Consider the following 19836-nt stretch of genomic DNA (forward strand, 5'->3'; position numbering starts at 1 on the left):
GTGTGTGCACGTGTGCATACTTGGGGAAGCTACTTAAATGCTTTGAGCCTCAGTTTCCTTGCTTGTAAAGTGGGGGTATTGATGTTTATCTCATAGGGCTGTTGGAAGAATTAGATGATAGAATAAGGAGAAGTCTGGCAAGTCTAAGGTGGTACCTGGCATATTGTAAGTATTTTCCCAAATGACTAGAGTTCTTATTATCAACATTGCATATATTTATTTTAATCATCTGACAAATTTCCCCCACTTTATTGCAAAACCAAATGTATAGAGCATCTATTACTAATACCTCATTAGCAGATGCTGTCGATTGACTTTCCTTACTCCTCAGCCCACCAGAATTCACGAGCAGCTGCAATAGGCAGGTGACATCTTCCCACCTCAAGGACCTAGGTCTTTCCTCTTCTTTGCCTAAAGGCATTCAAACGCACTTACACAACCTAGAAGCATAAGAGTTTATGCTCCAAGGGCAACTTCAGCCCCAACCAAATGAAAGATGCCTACAGGTGGAGCAATTCTGAGACATACTCCACATGGTTTTTCAGAAGATTCTCAGTGTGATTGAGCTGAAGCCGCCCACCATGGAAACCCACTCAATAATGCAACGTTTTTTTTTACTTTTCTCCCTTCTCTGTCTCACTTTCCCCATTTCTTCACTTACGATTCCTGGACTCACTTTGCAAATAAATTCCTAGTCCTTAATTTCTTATCTCAGGGTTTGTTTTTGGGGAACCCAAACTAAAACATCTACCTCATAGGGTTTTTAAAAAAATTTTATGCAGTAAAATTGACTGTATTTTTGGTGTGTAGTTCTGTGAGTCTTGATGCATACATTTATATACCCACAACCACAACCAGGATACAGAAAAGTTTCCTTCCCCTAAAAATTCCCTTTGTAGTCAAACTATCCCCCAACTCTTAACCCATGACAACTGTTCCTATAAGATTTCCTTTTTCAGAATGTCATAGAGTGTGTGAGACTGTCTCCTTTCTTCAACATAATGCCTTTGACATTCATCCATGTTGGTTGTGTATACTAGTTCACTCCTTTTCATGGCCGAGCAGCATTCCATTGCACAGATGTGACATAGTTTGCCAATTCATTTGTTGAAGGACATTTGTATTGTTTCTAGTTTTCAAAGGTTATGAATAATCCTGCTCTAAATATTCACATAGATTTTCATTTCTCTGAGGTAAATACCTAGAAGTAGATTTGCTGGATCATATGGTAAGTGTATGTTTAACTTTATAAGAAACTGCCAAAATTTTCCAGAGTGGCTGTACGATCTTGCACTCCCATCAGCAATGTGTAGGAGTTCCAGTTGCTCCACATCTTTGATAGCACTTGGTATTGTCATGATTTTTATTATTTTAGCCATTCTAGTAGGAATGTAATGGTATTTTTTTGTAGTTTTAATTTGCATTTCCCTAATGGCTAATGATGGTAAGCATTTTTTCATGTGCTTAACTAGCATTATATTTTTTCTTTGTAGAAGTGTCTGTCAAATCTTTTGCTCAGCTACTTAATTGGGTGATTTATTTTCTTACTGTTGAGTTTTGAGTGTTCTTTATATATTCTGGATATAAGTCCTTTATTAGACATGTGATTTGCAAATATTTTCTCCCTCTCTGTAGCTTGTCTTTTCCTTTCTCTTAATCATAGGGCTTTAATAAGGACTAATGAGTTTATACACTAAGTTCTTTAAAAACTAAATAGACATGCTGTTTTTCTGTCAGTTGGGGAAAGGCAATATGGAGAAAAGTTTGATTTGGGACTCAGACAAACCTGGGTTTGAATCCTGGTTCAGTCACCCATAAACTGCTTTGCCATGAACTATTCTGTTAGTTTCCTCATCTGTAAAGTATAGACCACAGTACTTACCACACAGTGCTTCTGTGAGGATTAAATGAGATAATATGTGTGAAGGACTTAGCCCAGTGCCAGGATGTTGTAAGTGTTCAATAAATGTAAAGATTATATTCTTATTATACAATATTCTCATTTCCAAGCCTTTGCATAATCTGCTCCCTCTGCTTAGATTGTCCTGCTCTACATCTTATCCCTCTCTCCCTTATTTTCTACTTGCCTAAGTTGATTCCAATTTAGGAGGCTTTGCTGGACATCACCGGTTTGGGCCAGATGCCCCTTCTTGGGGCTCCCATAGTACCCTTTAATCACCTTGCATCACTCTGTATTTTAAGCATCATAAGCTGTGGGCAACTTGGGGCAGGGCTAATGTCTTTATCATCTAAAATTATTCCAAGTCGCGTTTGATGAATGAATGAATAAATAAATGAACGAATTCATCTCATGAATTGTCGGGGATTCCAATTAGACGTCCCTCTGAATATTGCCGAATTCAGTCCCTTTAAGACAGCCTTAAACATCCCATATGGATGTCTGTGACTTACACCAGGACCCGGCTTGCAATCAGCCAAACAGTCACTGCATCTTTGACAAGCTGGATGCCGAATGGAGAAACTTGAATGCTTTGCATCTATTTACTTTTACCACATGCCATAAAAATTAAAAATACATTGTACCACAAGTGCAGTATTTAGTGTCTCACTTTAATTACATTCAAGTGTGTTGCTAAATAGTCTTGAGAAAACCTTAATGACCAGCTGTTCTACCCTTTTCCCATATGTCAGAAATGGTTTCTGAAATCACATTCCGGGACAGTAGGGTTGTATAATTAGACAGTGTATAGTTAACACTTCTAGATTTTCCGCTTAAACTGTGGACCCTTTACACTAACATATTGTGTGATTCTGCTGCTTTGGCGCAATGCAATTAAATGACATGCCAAACAGCAACAGAGATATGCAAACTCCATCAGACTTGTTATCACTGCATCATTATTTGCTCATATCTTTTTCATCATCAGGATGGCATGCTTTTGTGTGTGTGCTATGCAATATTCAGCATGTTTGGCTGACAAATAAACTTAGTAAAAAGGGCTGTAAATTTTTAATATTCCCTTCATAATGTCATTTATCTCACTAGAATTAGATGTGAGAGTGGCTTTTGCATCCTTTTGAACAAAGAGCTATCACTCGAATACGCAGCAACCATTTAAGGAAACAAAACAAAACTAAACTAAAATTCCCCAAGGTTGTAGTAGAAGCCAATATTTTACACTGCTTCTGGTGGGGAAATGGGGATTTTAGCTATCCCCAAACTGGATTTGGGGGATAAAAGAAGTTGAATTTAGACAATTGATGATTGTGAAAATAAATCATTAGTTACTTGCCATTGCTTGACTCTGAGCTTAATGAGTTGTTTTGAAACCATAGTAATATCTTATTTGCTTAAATTTGGTTAACTCTTTGATTGTTGAGTATAGACAAGAGACTGAAACAGAAATATAAAAGAAGGAAATGGGAAAATTCTATGAACGAATAATATTCCTTGGCTCTTCCTTTCCTTCTCCCACAAAGAAAATGTCCTTGACATTGTCCCAAATTTCAAGTCAAAACATAACTCTGATTTCTGATTGAGAACTGCCCGGATAAATATATTCAGACCAAGTCACAGGTGAAGCTTTCTCGAGTCCTAAACAGCAAATTCATTTTTTGAAAAAGCTAAGAGAGAGCTTCACTGTTCTAAGACCGGTTTACACCATTTTTTTTCTTCTAAGCTTGAATTTCCAATGACTTATTTAGATGTAAGCACTGGCAGCTGTAATCATGTTTTAAATCTTGCTTTGTATCCTTAGCTATAATCTTGTTCAATTAATATTCAGAATAATGGAAGTGATGTACCGTTTTGAAAAAGACTTGAATACCGTCCAGTGCTTTGGGAAACTGACTCTCGAGAGGATTAATCAGCATTTAAAACTTGCATTAACAAAAATCTGATCTTCCGCCATGCGGCATGCATAATACTTTTCGTTTCTAAACATTTTAGCTTAATACTACGGCATCCTTTGTCCTGATTTTTTTTTAATGATTTTAAAATTGAGCTCCTTCAGATCAATTTTGCCTTGACCCTTGTGCATAATTGGACACTTGCAATTGAAAAATATAAGGATGCTCTTTTGCATGGTGCACTAAACTGTATTTCCATTATTAAAGATAAGGGCAAGAGAGGCCTACAACTTAGTACTTAACATTTCAGGTTTTTCCCCTCAATTTATATCCAAAAAGTCTACAATCTTTCTTCAAAGCTCAATTATCCAAACCCAGTCCTTGAGAGAAAAAGAGCTAAAAATGATGTTTTAATAATGAAAAATGATCAATGGGAATAGGATCTTTTGCTGTAAATGGTAAAACAATTGATGATTAGTGGTCTCTTCTTATTTGTTTTTAAATAAGTGGAAATCACACTGAGTTATTTACATGTAAACAAGGATTTGGGTTCTAAAGCTGAAATAAAATGACATGATGGAAAATGAACTGGGAAACAGTGGACTGAGGGCTGTGTTTGGCTCATAGCTAAATGGGAATGAAATCAATTTTAGAAACAGGGAAGAAAGATGATTGTGAAAGCAGACTAGAAAAAAATTGCTGTTTTATCCTAGTAAAGTAATCGGCTGTTTTATGACCAGAAATAAAGTCAAGTGAGCACATACTTCTGTGGGTCTTGTCTCTCCTTAGACCAGCAGCTTGCTCTCTGGCCCAGGACCCGTTGTTTTTCCTCTGCTGAGACCACACTGCTGACCCTGGTGATAAATGTGGCCTGGAAGGATTTTATTCTTCCCTTTGCATGTTTTTAGAAAAACCTCTTGGCTTCTGTGATAAAGCAGTGGACACTGCAGAGCAGATTCTTATTGCTGCTGAGCCTTGTTAGGATTTTGTAGCACGCACAGCAAATGGTCGATGAATGCTCATTGGAAGGATCTCTTGAAAAGCCCTAATTAAGTGTCTGCCTGCCTGCCTGCCAGGGTTGTGCAGGTTTCCACTCAGAACTTTGCTCACCTGGCCCTCGTTCTCAGCAGAGGGGTCCCTGCTTTGGCAGCCTCTTTGAGTGCCATGACTCCTCTGAGATGGAGAGTGAAGGACATACAGAGAGTGATGGAGGCCCTCGGAAAGGTGGGGGGAGGGGGCAGCTGCCCGCTGAAGGAGCTAAAGGTGCTGCGTGCAGAGGGGAAATGAGGAGCCATCGGCTTCTGACTCGGGGGCTAAACACGGGCAGGATAGATAGTCAAGAGAACAAAAGTATTTATTTAAGACACCACTGGACAGTGGAGTGTTTGCATCACACCTCCAGCTAAGGGCATGTTATGTTAATGAGAGTGTTAAAAACTTTGGTTGAAAAACAGTGAAGCCTGTGCCTGACAGAAGCATTGGTGGCGAATGCATTTTTTTTTTTTTTAATATTTATTTATTTATTTATTTATGTTTGGCTGTGTCGGATCTTCGTTTCTGTGCGAGGGCTTTCTCCAGTTGTGGCAAGCGGGGACCACTCCTCATCGCGGTGCGCGGGCCTCTCACTCTCGCGGCCTCTCTTGTAGCGGAGCACAGGCTCCAGACGCGCAGGCTCAGTAGTTGCGGCTCACGGGCCTAGTTGCTCCGCGGCACGTGGGATCCTCCCAGACCAGGGCTCGAACCCGCGTCCCCTGCATTGGCAGGCAGATTCTCAACCACTGTGCCACCAGGGCAGCCCGCGAATGCATTTTTATCCACAAACTGCCTACATTTGTGGAGGTGAGTGGGCTTGAATGTAGAGAGAGCAAGGACCACAGCTTCTGTCTTTCTAACAGGAAAGAGTGTTGTGTTTAAAAAGTCTCTTTCTCAGAGTACGGAAGAGGTTTGTTGTTGTTGTTTTTTTTTTTTTTTTTGGTTGGTTTACTTGTTTTCCTTGCTTTGTAACATTTTTCTCCATGCGTGGCTATCAGTGAGGTAGGCAACAGAGCTGAGCCCTGGGCCCAAGTGGGTACCCTGCCCTGTCCTAGAGGGAGTGGGGGGATAAGGGCCTGCTCCCTGGATACATTTCCCTAGGATCCTGGCATTTGGGGAATTTGTTTAACTTCCTGGGGAAAGATTCCACCACCCCTGTTTTGGGGGCAAATTATGAACATTTTGACAGGCTCAAGGCCCACTCTGCTCTTAGCCCAGTATAACCTTTCTAAAACTCAAATAATATTAGGTCAGTTCCTTGCTTTAAAATGTAAACAAACGGTTTCCCCTGGCCTATTAAAAGAAATCCCAAAACTTTAGCATTATCAACCGTGCCTTCACTCTCTGACCCCAGACCACCCCCCAGGCTGTGTTTTTTCCTTTTCATCCATCATCTCCAGACACCTTGGACTCAAGTCAGAGTAGCCTAGACATCACTTCTTAAACAGAAGTGCTTTTCCTTTCACTGTGTCCTCGCTCAAAGAACACTCCCTCCTTTGCCCTTTGCCTGCATGGAGAGCTCCTACTTATCCTTCAGTGCCCAACTCAAATGCCTCTTCATCTCTATGGCTTTTCCTGAACTCCCCTGGTGCTCTCTCCTCCTCCCACCTCCTCCCCCTATTCCCACTCAAGAAGAACTATTCACCCCTATAGCTGTGATCCCCCTACTATAGCAACTATCACTCACACTATAGGTATTTTTGTTGTTGTTTCTCCCACAAAATTGTGTATTATGCAAGAGTTGGTATACTAGCTCCAAAGCTGTTATTTCATAAATATTTCTTGAAGTCAATTTGCCCTTTAATAAACACTAAGAGTATTTCAAGATCTTAGAACAGAAAGAGCATCAAAGACTTTATATTCAAAAGTTTGTTTGTTTTCCTTGTCTATCAAATATAAAAATGTATAAATTAAGAGCTTAGACCTATTCTTTAAATTTAAGAACTTTCTTCCAGGAGATATATATTTTTTTCTGTTCCAGGTCATAAGATGCAGTGATACATCTAATAATTACAAAAATATCTTTTTTTTTTTCCGATCTTAGAAAACCTTAGAATGTAAGTAGATTGATTTCTTGGTTTCTGCACTGAAGGAATGCTAAAAATATAGTTTTCTGTACTGTGATGTAGATGGGAAAAGCAGCATTACTCCATTTCATATCTATGGCAGTGCCTGTCACACACCTTCCAAAGTCACAATATTTTCTAGACAAGCAGATCTTAAGGCTATTGCCCGTAAGAATCATCTAGAACGGGAGGTGGAAAACTATAGCCCACAGGCTAAATCCAGCATGCTGCCTGTTTTTGTAATAATAAAGTTCTACTGGAACACAGCCACACCCTCGTATTCTCAAATTGTCTATAGCTGCTTCCAGGCTGCAATGGCAGGGGTGAAGAGTTGAAACTGTATGACCCACAAGACTGAAAATTTTACTATTTGGTTCTTTGCGGAAAATGTTTGCTGACTTTTGACCTAAAAGTTTCATTTTTTTAAATAAAACAGATGCCCAAGTCCTACCTTAGATAGATTAGTAATTGGAAGAGTAAAACCTGGTCATTTGTGTTTATAAGAAGCTCCACATGTGATTCTGAGTACAGGCTCTTAATTTTTATTTTTCAAGAAGTTATCCATAAATCGTGCCAAGCAAATTCTCATAGCACAAGGAATGTCCCTCTAAGGCAAGCACCATTTTTTACTTACCTTTGCATCCATAATGCCTAACACTGCTCTAAACATAATTAGATGCAAATAATGCTTTTGTCAAGTGATGAGTGAGTGGGCAAGGTGAGGAAACTTAGATTGCAGATGTAACTAGACCCTCTAAAAATCACAGTACATGGCAAGTACCTTCTCAGGCCCTGGACATGTGCCCTGTTACTTTCTAGTGAGATTTCTTTCTTCCAACTTCAACCTTACCTAGAAAAACACAAATGCTACTGATTCTCTGTGGATCTGAAATTAAAAAAAAATTTCCAAGAGTGTCAAATGAGGCATGCCTTGGTCTGCATAAGGATGGTCATCTTCTCACTGCTTGGGACATGCAGGAAAAAAAAACTGATCTCATCATGAGAAATGGTGCAGATGGCATATTTGGCATCACCAGCCTGCGTCGATCAGAGATGCATTTATTTACATGACTTTGTTTGCATTGTGACCATTTATCTGGGCCCTTGCTCACATTTAACCTTTTGAAGGGCCGGCAGAGAGTGAGCGATTTTGCCCTTGGGATTGGATGGAGCGAGCTCCCATAGGGATGATGTTTGTATTTCTTCCTACCTGCAAAACACTCATTTCTTACAACCCCAGAAAACATTTGGTTATGTTATCTCTTGGGTCCAGGAGGAGTGTGGAGTGTGCCAAGTTTAAGAGCCATTGCCAAATACCATGGTTTGCATTATGTAGACAGCACGCCAGTGGAACTGGCGCTACTAGTTGTAGATTTGAGCTCTCGCCTCAGAGGCAAAGGACCCCTTAGTCATTTCCAACTAGGATCATGCCCTTTGCCTTTGGTTATGAGATATCTTTGTGTGTGTGCACAAACCATGGCCTGCAGGCACAACTGATGGACCACTGCGACTGACTTCTTCTAGGCTGGGACAGTGAGCCCCCAGAGTGGCACCAAAGTGGTCTCAGACCCCATGGGTGACTTGGAGACGCTGAGAAACAGCATGGCGCCTTAGAAAGGGCCTTGGGGAGCCTGGTTCTGGGTCTGTAAAATGGACAAGTCACTTACTTTCTCTGAGCTTTGGTTTCCTCATCTTTTAACAGGAATAATCAGAGTTGTTGTTATGACAACTAAGCTAATCCATATAAAGCATTTGGTGCAGTAACTGGCACCAAGGAAGCTCTCAATAAAAGTTTTTATTATTAATATTATTATTATTATTATTATTATTATTATTGATATATATATCTTGCTTAAGGTACATGGTGGTGGTGAAGATGAAATAACTGATTTTGAAGTGCTCTGTGAATCTGCAGAACTCAGCATATGTGAGGAATGCTTGTTTCAGTGGGAAGGAAAGGTAATTGCATAGAGAGGCTCTGTCAAAACATGTTTCAACATGATTCTCTGACCAAGAGTCCCAAATATTTTGAAATAAGAAGCTAAGTAGTCAAACAGAGAAAGACAAATACTGTATGACATCACTTATATGTGGAATCTAAAAAATACAACAAACTAGTGAATAAAGCAAAAAAAGAAGCTGACTCACAGATAGAGAGAACAAACTAGTGATTACAAGAGGGGAGAGGGAGGGGGGAGGGACAATATAGGGGTAGGGGCAAAAAAAGGGTTGTTATGGGATTATATGAAATCTATGTGAAACTTTTGAAAATTGTGAAGAACTATAGAATTTAAAGAATCTTTCATTCAAGAAAATTGTAAAAACACAAGGTAGTAACATAAAGTAACTGGTTTGTAATCTTAAAAAAAATAAAAAGTGGAGAATTTAATTTTAAAGCAAAAAAAAGAAGAAGAAGAAGTTACTATTCATTTTTCCAAACCCTTGAGAGACCAATGACCTACTGGTAAGCAGTCGTTTTGATGAGCTGATACCAGTGAGGAGGTAGCAGGTGTGCTGGTGGGATTGTTTCTGAGCAGAACCAAGGTTGGGCCTGAATACTGCCTGGACTGCACTTCTTGCTGTGTATTGAGGCAGTCACTGAGGGAATGCAAGAGGATTTCTACCAGAGAAGGCAGCAAGCATGTGAGCCATCTACCTGGGGGAACGATGGGACACAGAAGCAATTTCTTGGTGTGTTTGAAAATGTGTTACCTCAGTTGGCCTGGGAGCCTAATGGTTTCATTCAACAGGCATTTATTGCTTTCCTACTTACCTATACCAGTGCACAAGGGGTACACTTTGAGCAGGCTGGGTGAAGTGATCTTCCTCCTGGCCATAACTTGAAAAGATGGAAGGAATCAAGGCTGTCCTTGAAAATAATGGGAAGGTGTGGATATATTCAAGTCCATTATTCTTTATAAGTACATCCCAGTGTTGCTTCATGAGGAGGATTATTGCACAGTGGTCTCTATCAGGTTTTCATAAGGAGTCAAATGAAATCGGAAGAAATCACAGATGCTCAAGATGACAGCTACTAGTCATGACAATGGCATCTCAAACTCTGGTGTCACATGCCTCACAGTTGGCATACACAATGGGTGCCCTGCAAGGCCTTGTTCGTAGGGCTCTGAAACATCTACCTAGTCAATCAATTCAGTAAGAAAGGTCATTCAACAATAATTAGTTTGTTCCCACACCTCACCTGCCTAGCAAAGTTCTAGGCACATAATAGGTATTCAATAAAAACTTAAGACTAATTTAATGATAATATATAATATTTGTTAAACACTTGAGAGATGTCAGGTCCTTTTATAACTGCTTTATATGTGTTGATTAATATTATCCTCACAGTAGCTTAATGAGATAGCATTATTATCACCATTTTCAGAGGTGAAGAAATAATAGCCTTTTGTTCAAGGTCATAGAGTTAGAAGTGGTGGAGCTGAATTCCACCCAGGCTGAAGGACTCAGAGCCCATTAAACCACGTGCAGGCACTAGACTCAATTTAAAAGTAATGTGTGGCTTCCTTTGCTGTGCAAAAGCTTTTAAGTTTCATTAGGTCTCATTTGTTTATTTTTCTTTTTATTTCCATTTCTCTAGGAGGTGGGTCAAAAAGGATCTTGCTGTGATTTATATCATAGAGTGTTCTGCCTATGTTTTCCTCTAAGAGTTTTATAGTGTCTGGCCTTACATTTAGGTCTTTGATCCATTTTGAGTTTATTTTTGTGTATGGTGTCAGGGAGTGTTCTAATTTCATTCTTTTACATGTAGCTGTCCATTTTTCCCAGCACCACTTATTGAAGAGGCTATCTTTTCTCCATTGTATATTCTTGCCTCCGTTGTCAAAGATAAGGTGATCATATGTGCATGGGTTTATCTCTGGGCTTTCTATCCTGTTCCATTGATCTATATTTCTGTTTTTGTGCCAGTACCATACTGTCTTGATTACTGTAGCTTTGTAGTATAGTCTGAAGTCCGGGCGCCTGATTCCTCCAGCTCCGTTTTTCTTTCTCAAGATTGCTTTGGCAATTCGGGGTCTTTTGTGTTTCCATACAAATTATAAAATTTTTTGCTCTAGTTCTGTGAAAAATGCAATTGGTAATTTGATAAGGATTGTATTGAATCTGTAGATTGCTTTGGGTAGTATAGTCATTTTCACAATGTTGATTCTTCCAATCCAAACAAGATGAAAAGACAACCCTCAGAATGAGAGAAAATAATCCTGAAAAGGATTAGTCTCCAAAATATAAAAGCAGCTCATGCAGCTCAATATCACAAAAACAAACAACCCAATCCAAAAATGGGCAGAAGACCTAAATAGACATTTCTCCAAAGTAGACATACAGATTGCCAACAAACACATGAAAAGATGCTCAACATCACTAATCATTAGAGAAATGCAAATCAAAACCACAATGAGGTATCACCTCACACCAGTCAGAATGGCCGTCATCAAAAAATTTACAAACAATAAATGCTGGAGACGGTGTGGAGAAAAGGGAACCCTCCTGCACTGTTGGAGGGAATGTAAATTGATGCAGCCACTATGGAGAACAGTATGGAGGTTCCTTAAAAAACTAAAAATAGAATTACCGTATGACCCAGAAATCCCACTACTGGACATATACCCTGAGAAAACCATAACTCAAAAATATACATGTACCACAATGTTCATTGTAGCACTATTTAAAATAGCCAGGACATGGAAGCAACTTAAATGCCCATCAACAGACGAATGGATAAAGAAGATGTGGCACATATATGCAATGGAATATTACTCAGCCATAAAAGGCAACGAAATTTTTATTTGTAATGAGGTGGATGGACCTAGAGGCTGTCATACAGAGTGAAGTAAGTCAGAAAGAGAAAAACAAATACTGGATGCTAATGCACATATATGGAATCTAAAAAAACGGTACTGATGAACCTAGTGACAGGGCAGGAATAAAGACGCAGATGTAGAGAACGGACTTGAGGTCATGGGGGGGAAGGGGAAGCTGGGACAAAGTGAGAGAGTAGCACTGACATAGATACACTACCAAATGTAAAATGGATGGCTAGTGGGAAGCTGCTGCATAGCACGGGGAGATCAGCTTGATGGTTTATGACGACATAGAAGGGGTGGGATAGGGAGGGTAGGAGGGAGGCTCCAGAGGGAGGGGATATGGGGATGTATGTATATATATAGCTGCTTCACTTTGTTGTACAGCAGAAACTAGCACATCATTGTAAAGCAATTATACTCCAATAAAGATATTAAAAAAATAAAAGTAATGTGTGGCTTTAAAAAGAAAGAAAACATTGAATTCGGGAAATGTCCACTTAAGGTGCTTCTTTAACTGACTGCATTTTAATTCTTGGCTCAACATTTGGTTCAACACTTGGCATCAACCATTTTTGTATGGGTATAATTTTAGTAAAACTTATTCAAAGCAAGTAGATTATAGCATGTAGAGCAAGCACTTGGTGATTGATCTGAGGCCATGGAAGGAAGGAAAGGAGGAAAGGAGGAAGGAAAGGAGGGAGGAAAGAAGGAAATAAGAAAGGAAGGAAGGAGAGAGAGGGAAGGAGGGTGAGAAGGAGGGAGAGAAGAGAAGAGGGAGGAAAGGAAGAAAGAAGGAAAGATATGAGACTAATTTGATGGTGGAGATAGAAACTGTTGAGTGTGTATGTGTGTGTTTGTATAGAAGCAGTAAGAAGAAGAATGAAAGCATCTTTCCATTGTAAGTTCTCATATTTCTTCATGCTTCCTGCTCCTTTATAGTGTGCACTTTTCAGAGAAGGGTCTAGTAGTGACCCAACACATTCTAACTACCATATCCTGAGCATAGGTTTATATCCCCCAATGCAGGGGAGAAGAAGGTCCACAGAATTACAGTGAAAGAGGACTGATGACACTGTTGGTTCTGTGAGCAACCCCATTCAAGACATCAAAGGAAAAGCCCCAACAGGCAGTTCCCTTTAGCCTGGAAGAAGGAGTGAAAGACAGCCAGACTCTCTCATCATCCAATCACATCTCAGGGGTTCAGATTTTCTCAGCTCCCTGGAGGCTTCTGCCCTTGCAGACTGGAGGATTATAGAAGATGGGGCGTTTGCAGGCATCCAGTGGCACTGCCTGTATCCACACCAGGCACCGGCACTCTGCGGTGATCACACCAAGATGGAGAACTCCTCCTAAACCCAAACCTATTACAGCTCTACCTGCGAGGCAGCCCACACAGAGGGAGGCAAGGCTGCCACTATGCCTGCCAGAAGAGGCTGGCAACCAGTATGTTACACAGAGCTGAGAGGCCAAGGAGCAGTGGTTGTGGTGGACCAGGTAGCCAGCTCTTGGTTAGCACTTTGCAGAGGGATCAGATGGCCTCCAACATCGAGAACCATTGCAGGAAAGACGAAAGGGGAAACTTCAGCCCGGGAGGAAGAAGCGTGGCACACTCTGGCCCCCACAGAAGAGAGAGAAAATGGCAGGCACCCAAGGACAGATCTTGTCTCATGAAGAGGTTTTTAGCTGTTCCAATGGAGAGGGGAGTGTGCTTTGTGGGTAGAAGGAGCCTATCTAGCCTATTCTGAAGTTCCCAGGCAGTGTCAGGTGCCAAGGTTGTAGAGTTAGACTCGGCATAGCAAAAGAATTCTCCTAAAGTGCTTTGAAACACAAGAGAAATTGAAATTGTTTTCAACCTACTGAGTGGCAGAAGGAGTAGTGGTGGATGATATAACTTGCTAATTCTTTTTCATAGTGAATTTCTGCCACTGGGTAATTGACTTAAAGAAATGGACATCTGTTGTGGGTTTTTGTCCATTTTAACTTTATAGTGTTTTGGGGGGATGCTATAGACAGAATCGTGTCCCCCCAAAGTCATATGTTGAAGGCCTAATCCCCAATGTGCCTATAATTGGAATAAGGAAGTAATTAAGGTTAAGTCAGGTCATAAAGGTGGATGGAGCCCTGATCCATCCAAGAAGATTAGTGTCCTAATAAGAAGCAATACCAGAGAGCTCATTCTCTTTCTCTCTTCCCCATGTGCGAACGCAGCACGAAGGCAGCCATCTACAAGCCAGGAGAGAGCTCTCAGAGGAACCGGAACCTTGATTTTGGACTACTCTGTCTCCAAAACTCTGAGAAAATAAACTCCTGTTGCTTAAGTCACACAGTCTGTGATATTTGTTACGGCAGCTCCAGTAGACGAAGATGGGGATGGGGGTGTGGGGGCATGAGAGGCTTTAAGTATCTGCAAGCTCGATTTCCTGTAATGTGCTCAGATAAGACTGTAAAGCCAGAGGCTGTTTGTAAAACTTTGGCTTTCTGTATGGTGCTGAGAAGTTAACCCCAAATGAGCCATCTGAGTCCCAGGGTTTGTATTTGTGGGGAGGGGGGCACAGCATTTATCTTGAAAAGTCTGTAAACTTTTTTAAACATGAAAAATGTTACATGGAAAGTAGCACTATGAAAGCAGAGTGTGAAAAAAATATGAGAGGGAGAACTCAAGAACAAAAAAATAATGCTTATATTGGCCTACAGGGAGTAGAACACTTAGACCAACTTTAGTACTGAATATTTCCTTGTAAAAAAAAATCATGTCTCCTAAAACCAACTCCAAATGGAGTCATATAAACCCAAACACTAGAATCAAGGGAATTTTCCAGTGAGGGAGAACATTTTGGTAATATTAGTAATTTAGTTTTCTTGTAAGGAAATTAATTCAATGATTTGTTCAGAATAGTTACAAAAATGTACAGTCTCAGAGATTAGTGGGGAATCCAGTTCCTGTGGAGACAGCAATTCTCTGGTCTCCTAGAGGAGATAAATTATAATATTTTATTTGTGTCACGGTAGGGGAAAGGAAGGGGAAGTTCTCTGGCTTCTGTCCCTTTGTCCTGGAAGAATTACAGACTTATATGGAACATATTTCCTGCTTTCTTGCCTTATTATTATTGTTTTCTTTTTTTCCTTGTTCACATTTGCTTGAATTTTTTACCATTTTTATTGTGATATAACTGACATGTAATGTGTAAGTTTAAGGTGTACATTTGTGATGATTTGATTTGATATATGTGTATATTTCAAAATGATTATACCAATAAGGTTGGTTAACACATCCATCACCTCACATAGTTACCTTGTGTGTGTGTGTGTGTGTGTGTGTGTGTGTGTGTGTGTGTGTAGAACTTTAAAGACTGACTCTCAGAAACTTTCAAGTATACAATACAGTACTGTTTTGTCATCCTGCTGTACATTAGATCCCCAGAAATCATTCATTTCAAAACTGGAAATTTGTATCCTTTGACCACCTTCATCCATCCCATCCCACCTCCCTCAATCCCTGCCAACCACCAATCTCTGTTTTTATGAGTTTGTTTTTTTTTAAGACTCTACATATAAGTGAGCTCATATAGTATTTATCTTTTTCTGACTTATTCACTGAGCATAATACCCTCAACTTTCATCCATGTTGTTGCAAATGGCATGATTGCTTTCTTTTTTATGGCTGAATAATATTCCATTATATATATCTGTATCTATTTGTCTATCTATCTATCTATATTACATTTTTTTTTTCCATTCATCCATTGACAGACACTTAATGTTGCTTCCATACCTTGGCTATTGTGAATAACACTGCTTTGAACATGGAGTATAGATATCTCTTCGAGATAGTGATTTCATTTCCTTTGGACATGTATCCGAAAGTGGAATTTCTGGATCATATGATAGTTCTATTTTTAATTTTTTGAGGAAACTTTGTACTCTCCCATACTGCACCAGTTTACACTCCCACCAACAATGCACAGGGGATCCCTTTCGTCCACATCCTTACCAATACTTGTTATCTCTTGTCTTTTTGACGATAGCCATTCTAACAGGTGTGAGGTGATATCTCACTGTGGATTTGATTTGCATTTCCCTGATGATTAATGATGTTGAGTACCTTTCCATGTACCTGTTGGCCATTTGTATATCTTCTTTGGTAAAATGCCTATTCAGATCCTTTGACTATATTTAATTAGGTTATTTGGGGTTTTAGTTTTGGTTTGGGGTTTTTTTTTGCTATTCAGTTGTATGAACTTCTACTATATTTTGGATATTAACCCCTTATCAGATATATGGTTTGCAAATATTTCTCCCATTCTGTAGGTTGCCTTTTCATATTATTAATTATTTCTTTTGCTGTGCAGAGGCTTTTTAGTTTGATATAGTCCCACTTGTTTATTTTTGCTTTTGTTGCTTGTGCTTTAGGTGTCAAACCCAAGAAAATTATTGCCAAGACCAATGTCAAAGAGCTTACCTCCATTTTTTCTTCTAGGACTTCTGTAGTTTCAGATTACATTTAAGTCTTGATCCATTTCAAGTTAATTTTTGTGAGTAGTGTAAGGTAAGGGTGTAGTTTCATTATTGAAGAGACTATCTTATTCTCTGAGTATTCTTAGCTCCCTTGACAAATACTGGTTGACATAAATGCATGAGTTTATTTTTGGGTTCTCAATTCTGTTCCACTGGTCTGGGTGTCTGCTTTTAATGCCAGTACCATACGGTTTTGATTACTATAGGTAATATAGTTTGAAACCTGTAAGTGTGCATCCTGCTTTTGTTCTTCTTTCTCAAGATCGCTTTGGTTATTCAGGGTCTCTCATGTGGTTCCACACAAATTTCAGGATTTCTTTTTCTATTTCTGTTTTTAAAATATCATTAAAATCTTGGTAGGGGTTGCATTAAATCTGTAGATTGCTCTCAGTAGTATGGACATTTTAACAATATTAATTCTTCCAGCCCATGGACATAGAATATCTTTTTATTTGTTTGTGTCTTCAATATCTTACATCAATGTTTTATACTTTTCAGTATACAGATCTTTCACCTCTTTGGTTAAGTTTATTCCTAAGTATTTTTATTCTTTTTGATGCTATTAAATGGGATTGTTTTCTTTATTTCTTTTTCAGATAGTTTGTTGTTAGTATATAGAAATGCAACCAATTTTTGCATATTGATTAAGAAAAGAAATGAGAGTTGCTGACAGGCAAATATGGAACATTCAAAGAGAAGTAGAAAAACTAAAACTATCTCTGAAAGATGCTGCTAAGAAGGGCCAGAAGGATATCTGTGTAGTTCTGGCCAAAGAGGAGATCAGGTCAAGGAAGGCTGTGAGCAAGCTTTACGCATCCAAAGCTTACATGAATTGTGTGCTCACAGGGATGAAGAACCAGCTTGTGGTCTTGTGAGAGGCTGGTCCCTGTAGAAGAGCACAGAAGTGATGAAGGCTATTCAGAGTCTTGTGAAGATTACATAAATCCAGTTCAAATAAATAGATTATAGAATGAAGATAAAATAAATAGATTAATAAATGCAGGCATTGTCCAAAGAGATGAAGAAGGCTGGGAACATGGAGAGATGTTAGAGAACACTTTTGAAAGCATAGATGATCAAGAAGAAATGGAAAAAGCAGCAGAAATGGAAATTGACAAAATTCTGTTTGAAATTACAGCAGGGGCCTTGGACAAAGCACCTAGTAAAGTGACCAATGCTGTTATGGAACCTGAATCTCCAGGAGTGATGGCCACCTCAGAAGATGAAGAGGAGGAAGAGGCCCTGGAGGCCATGCATCCCAGCTGGCCATGCTTTGTGGCTAGGGGCCACCCTGCTGGGCCTCAGGCTTTTCTCATGGCCCACTTGCTGGGTGTACATACACTCCTCTGATGCAGCTACTATTTTATGTATCTCTTGCACTACACCTCTGTGATGAGGCATTGCATTCTGGAGAAGATTCTCTCCTAATATCTCTTCACTCTCTGCAGAAGTTTTGTGATCTCAGCCAGACTGTTCTTATGAGAAGTGGTGTAATAAATGCATCATTTTTAGGAGTATAAACAGAAGTATCTTTTTAGGGGGGAAGCAAAGAAATCTGTCTTCTCACAAAGCACTTTTGAGAATAGAGTTGATTGCCTGAATGTTGAGGACTCTATATTTTTTTTGTATGTAAAACACTATATAAATAGATTTTAATAAATTTCTGCTTTAACACTTAGAAAAAAATTTAAAGTTTTCTATGTATAAGATCATGTCATCTGCAAACAGAGAAAATTTTACTTCCTCCTTTCTGATTTGGATGATTTTTATTTCTTTTTCTTGACTGACTCATCTGGGTAGGACTTCCAGTATTATATTGGATAGAAGTACTAAGAGAGGGTGCCTATGTCTTGTTCCTGATCTTAGAGGAAACACTTTCAACCTTTCACCATTGAGTATGATGTTAGCTGTGGGCTTGTCATATATGGCCTTTATTATGTTGAGGTATGTTCCTTCTATACTCAAATTGAGAGTTTTTATTATGAAAGGATGTTGAATTTTGTCAAATGCTTTTTCCACATCTATTGAGATGATCATATGATTTTTATCTTTCATTCTATTAATGTGATGTATTGCATTTAATAATTTGCAAATATTGAGCCATTCCTTGAATTCCACTTGATCATGGAATATGATCTTTTTATTGTGCTGTTGAATTCGGTTTGCTAGTATTTTGTTGAGAATTTTTATGTCGACATTTGTCAGGGATATTGGCCTGTAGTTTTTTTCATATAGTGTCCTTATCTGACTTTAGTATTAGGGTAATGCTAACATTGTATCATGAGTTTGGAAGTGTTCCCTCCTTTTCATTTTCTGGGGGAGAGTTTGAAAAAAATGCATTAATTCTTTAAATTAATTCAAAATTCATTAATTCTTCAAATGTTTGGTAGGATTCACTAGTGAAATGATCTGGTCCTGGACTTTTCTTTGTTGGGAGGTTCTTTATTCAATCTCCTCACTCATTATTGGTCTGTTCAAATTTTCTGTTTCTTTATCATTTGGTCTCAGTAGGTTGTGAGTGTCTGGCAATTTATCTATTTCTTCCAGGTTGTCTTATTTGTTGGTGTATAATTGTTCTTAGTAGTCTCTTATGATCCTTTATATTTCTGTGATATCAGTTGTAATGTCTCCTCTTCTGTTTATAATTTTTTTGAGTCCCCTCTCTTTTTTTCTTGGTTAGTCTAACTAAAAATTTGTCAATTATGTCTTTTCAAAGAACCAACTTCTAGTTTTGTTAATTTTTCTCTTGCTTTCCTATTTTTTATTTTATTTATTTCTCCTCTAATCTTTATTATTTCATTCTTTCTGCTAACTGATCTTTGTTTTCTTTTTTCCTAGTTCTTTGAGGTATGTTAGGTTGTTTATTTGAGATCTTTCTTTTTTTCTTAATATATGTATTTATAGTTATAAACTCTTCTCTTAGAACTGCTTTTGCTGCATCCCATAAGTTTTGGTGTGTTGTGTTTCCATCTTCATTTGTTTCAAGATCTTTTTTATTCCCTTTTGATTTTTTTGACCCATTCATTGTTCAAAAATGTGTTTTCAATTTCCACACAGTTGTGAATTTTCTAGTTTTCTCTTGTTTTGTTTGCTACTTTCATACCATTGTGGTCAGAAAAGAGGCTTGATAATTTCTATCTTCTTGAATTTGTTGAAACTTGTTTTGTGGCTTAACATATACAATAAGTCCCCTACATACGAACCTTCAAGTTGTGAACTTTCAAACATGTGAACATGCGTTTCCATGTCCAATCATGTAAGTTATTTCACATGTCTGGTGTACATTGTTACATGCGTGCATCCTCTACAAATAGTTGTGCTTTTGTGTATTTTAATGTACAGTACTGTATAGAATACAGCAGTACAGTATCTTTATTTCAAGCCCAGGATGTCTGGAAGCAAGCATAAAAGCAGTGATGATGTAGCTGGTACTACTGTACTTTTCAAGGTACTATATTCTAAGATTAAAAATGTTTTCTTTATTTTTTGTGTTTGTTTTTTATGTATTATTTGTATGAAAAGTATTATAAACCTATTACAGTACAGTTCTATATATAGCCGATTGTGTTAGTTCAGTACCTAGGCTA

At 38.7% G+C, this 19836-nt stretch overlaps 1 pseudogene; it reads left to right on the top strand.

Annotated features, from left to right (window-relative positions):
* Nucleotides 1-12992: 12992 nt before the first annotated feature.
* Nucleotides 12993-17599, top strand: LOC114236896 (charged multivesicular body protein 3-like; annotated as a pseudogene).
* The last annotated feature ends 2237 nt before the right edge of the window (nucleotides 17600-19836 follow it).

The sequence above is a fragment of the Balaenoptera acutorostrata genome, chromosome 1 (assembly GCF_949987535.1).
Source record: "Balaenoptera acutorostrata chromosome 1, mBalAcu1.1, whole genome shotgun sequence".
In the NCBI taxonomy this organism is placed as follows: Eukaryota; Metazoa; Chordata; class Mammalia; order Artiodactyla; family Balaenopteridae; genus Balaenoptera; species Balaenoptera acutorostrata.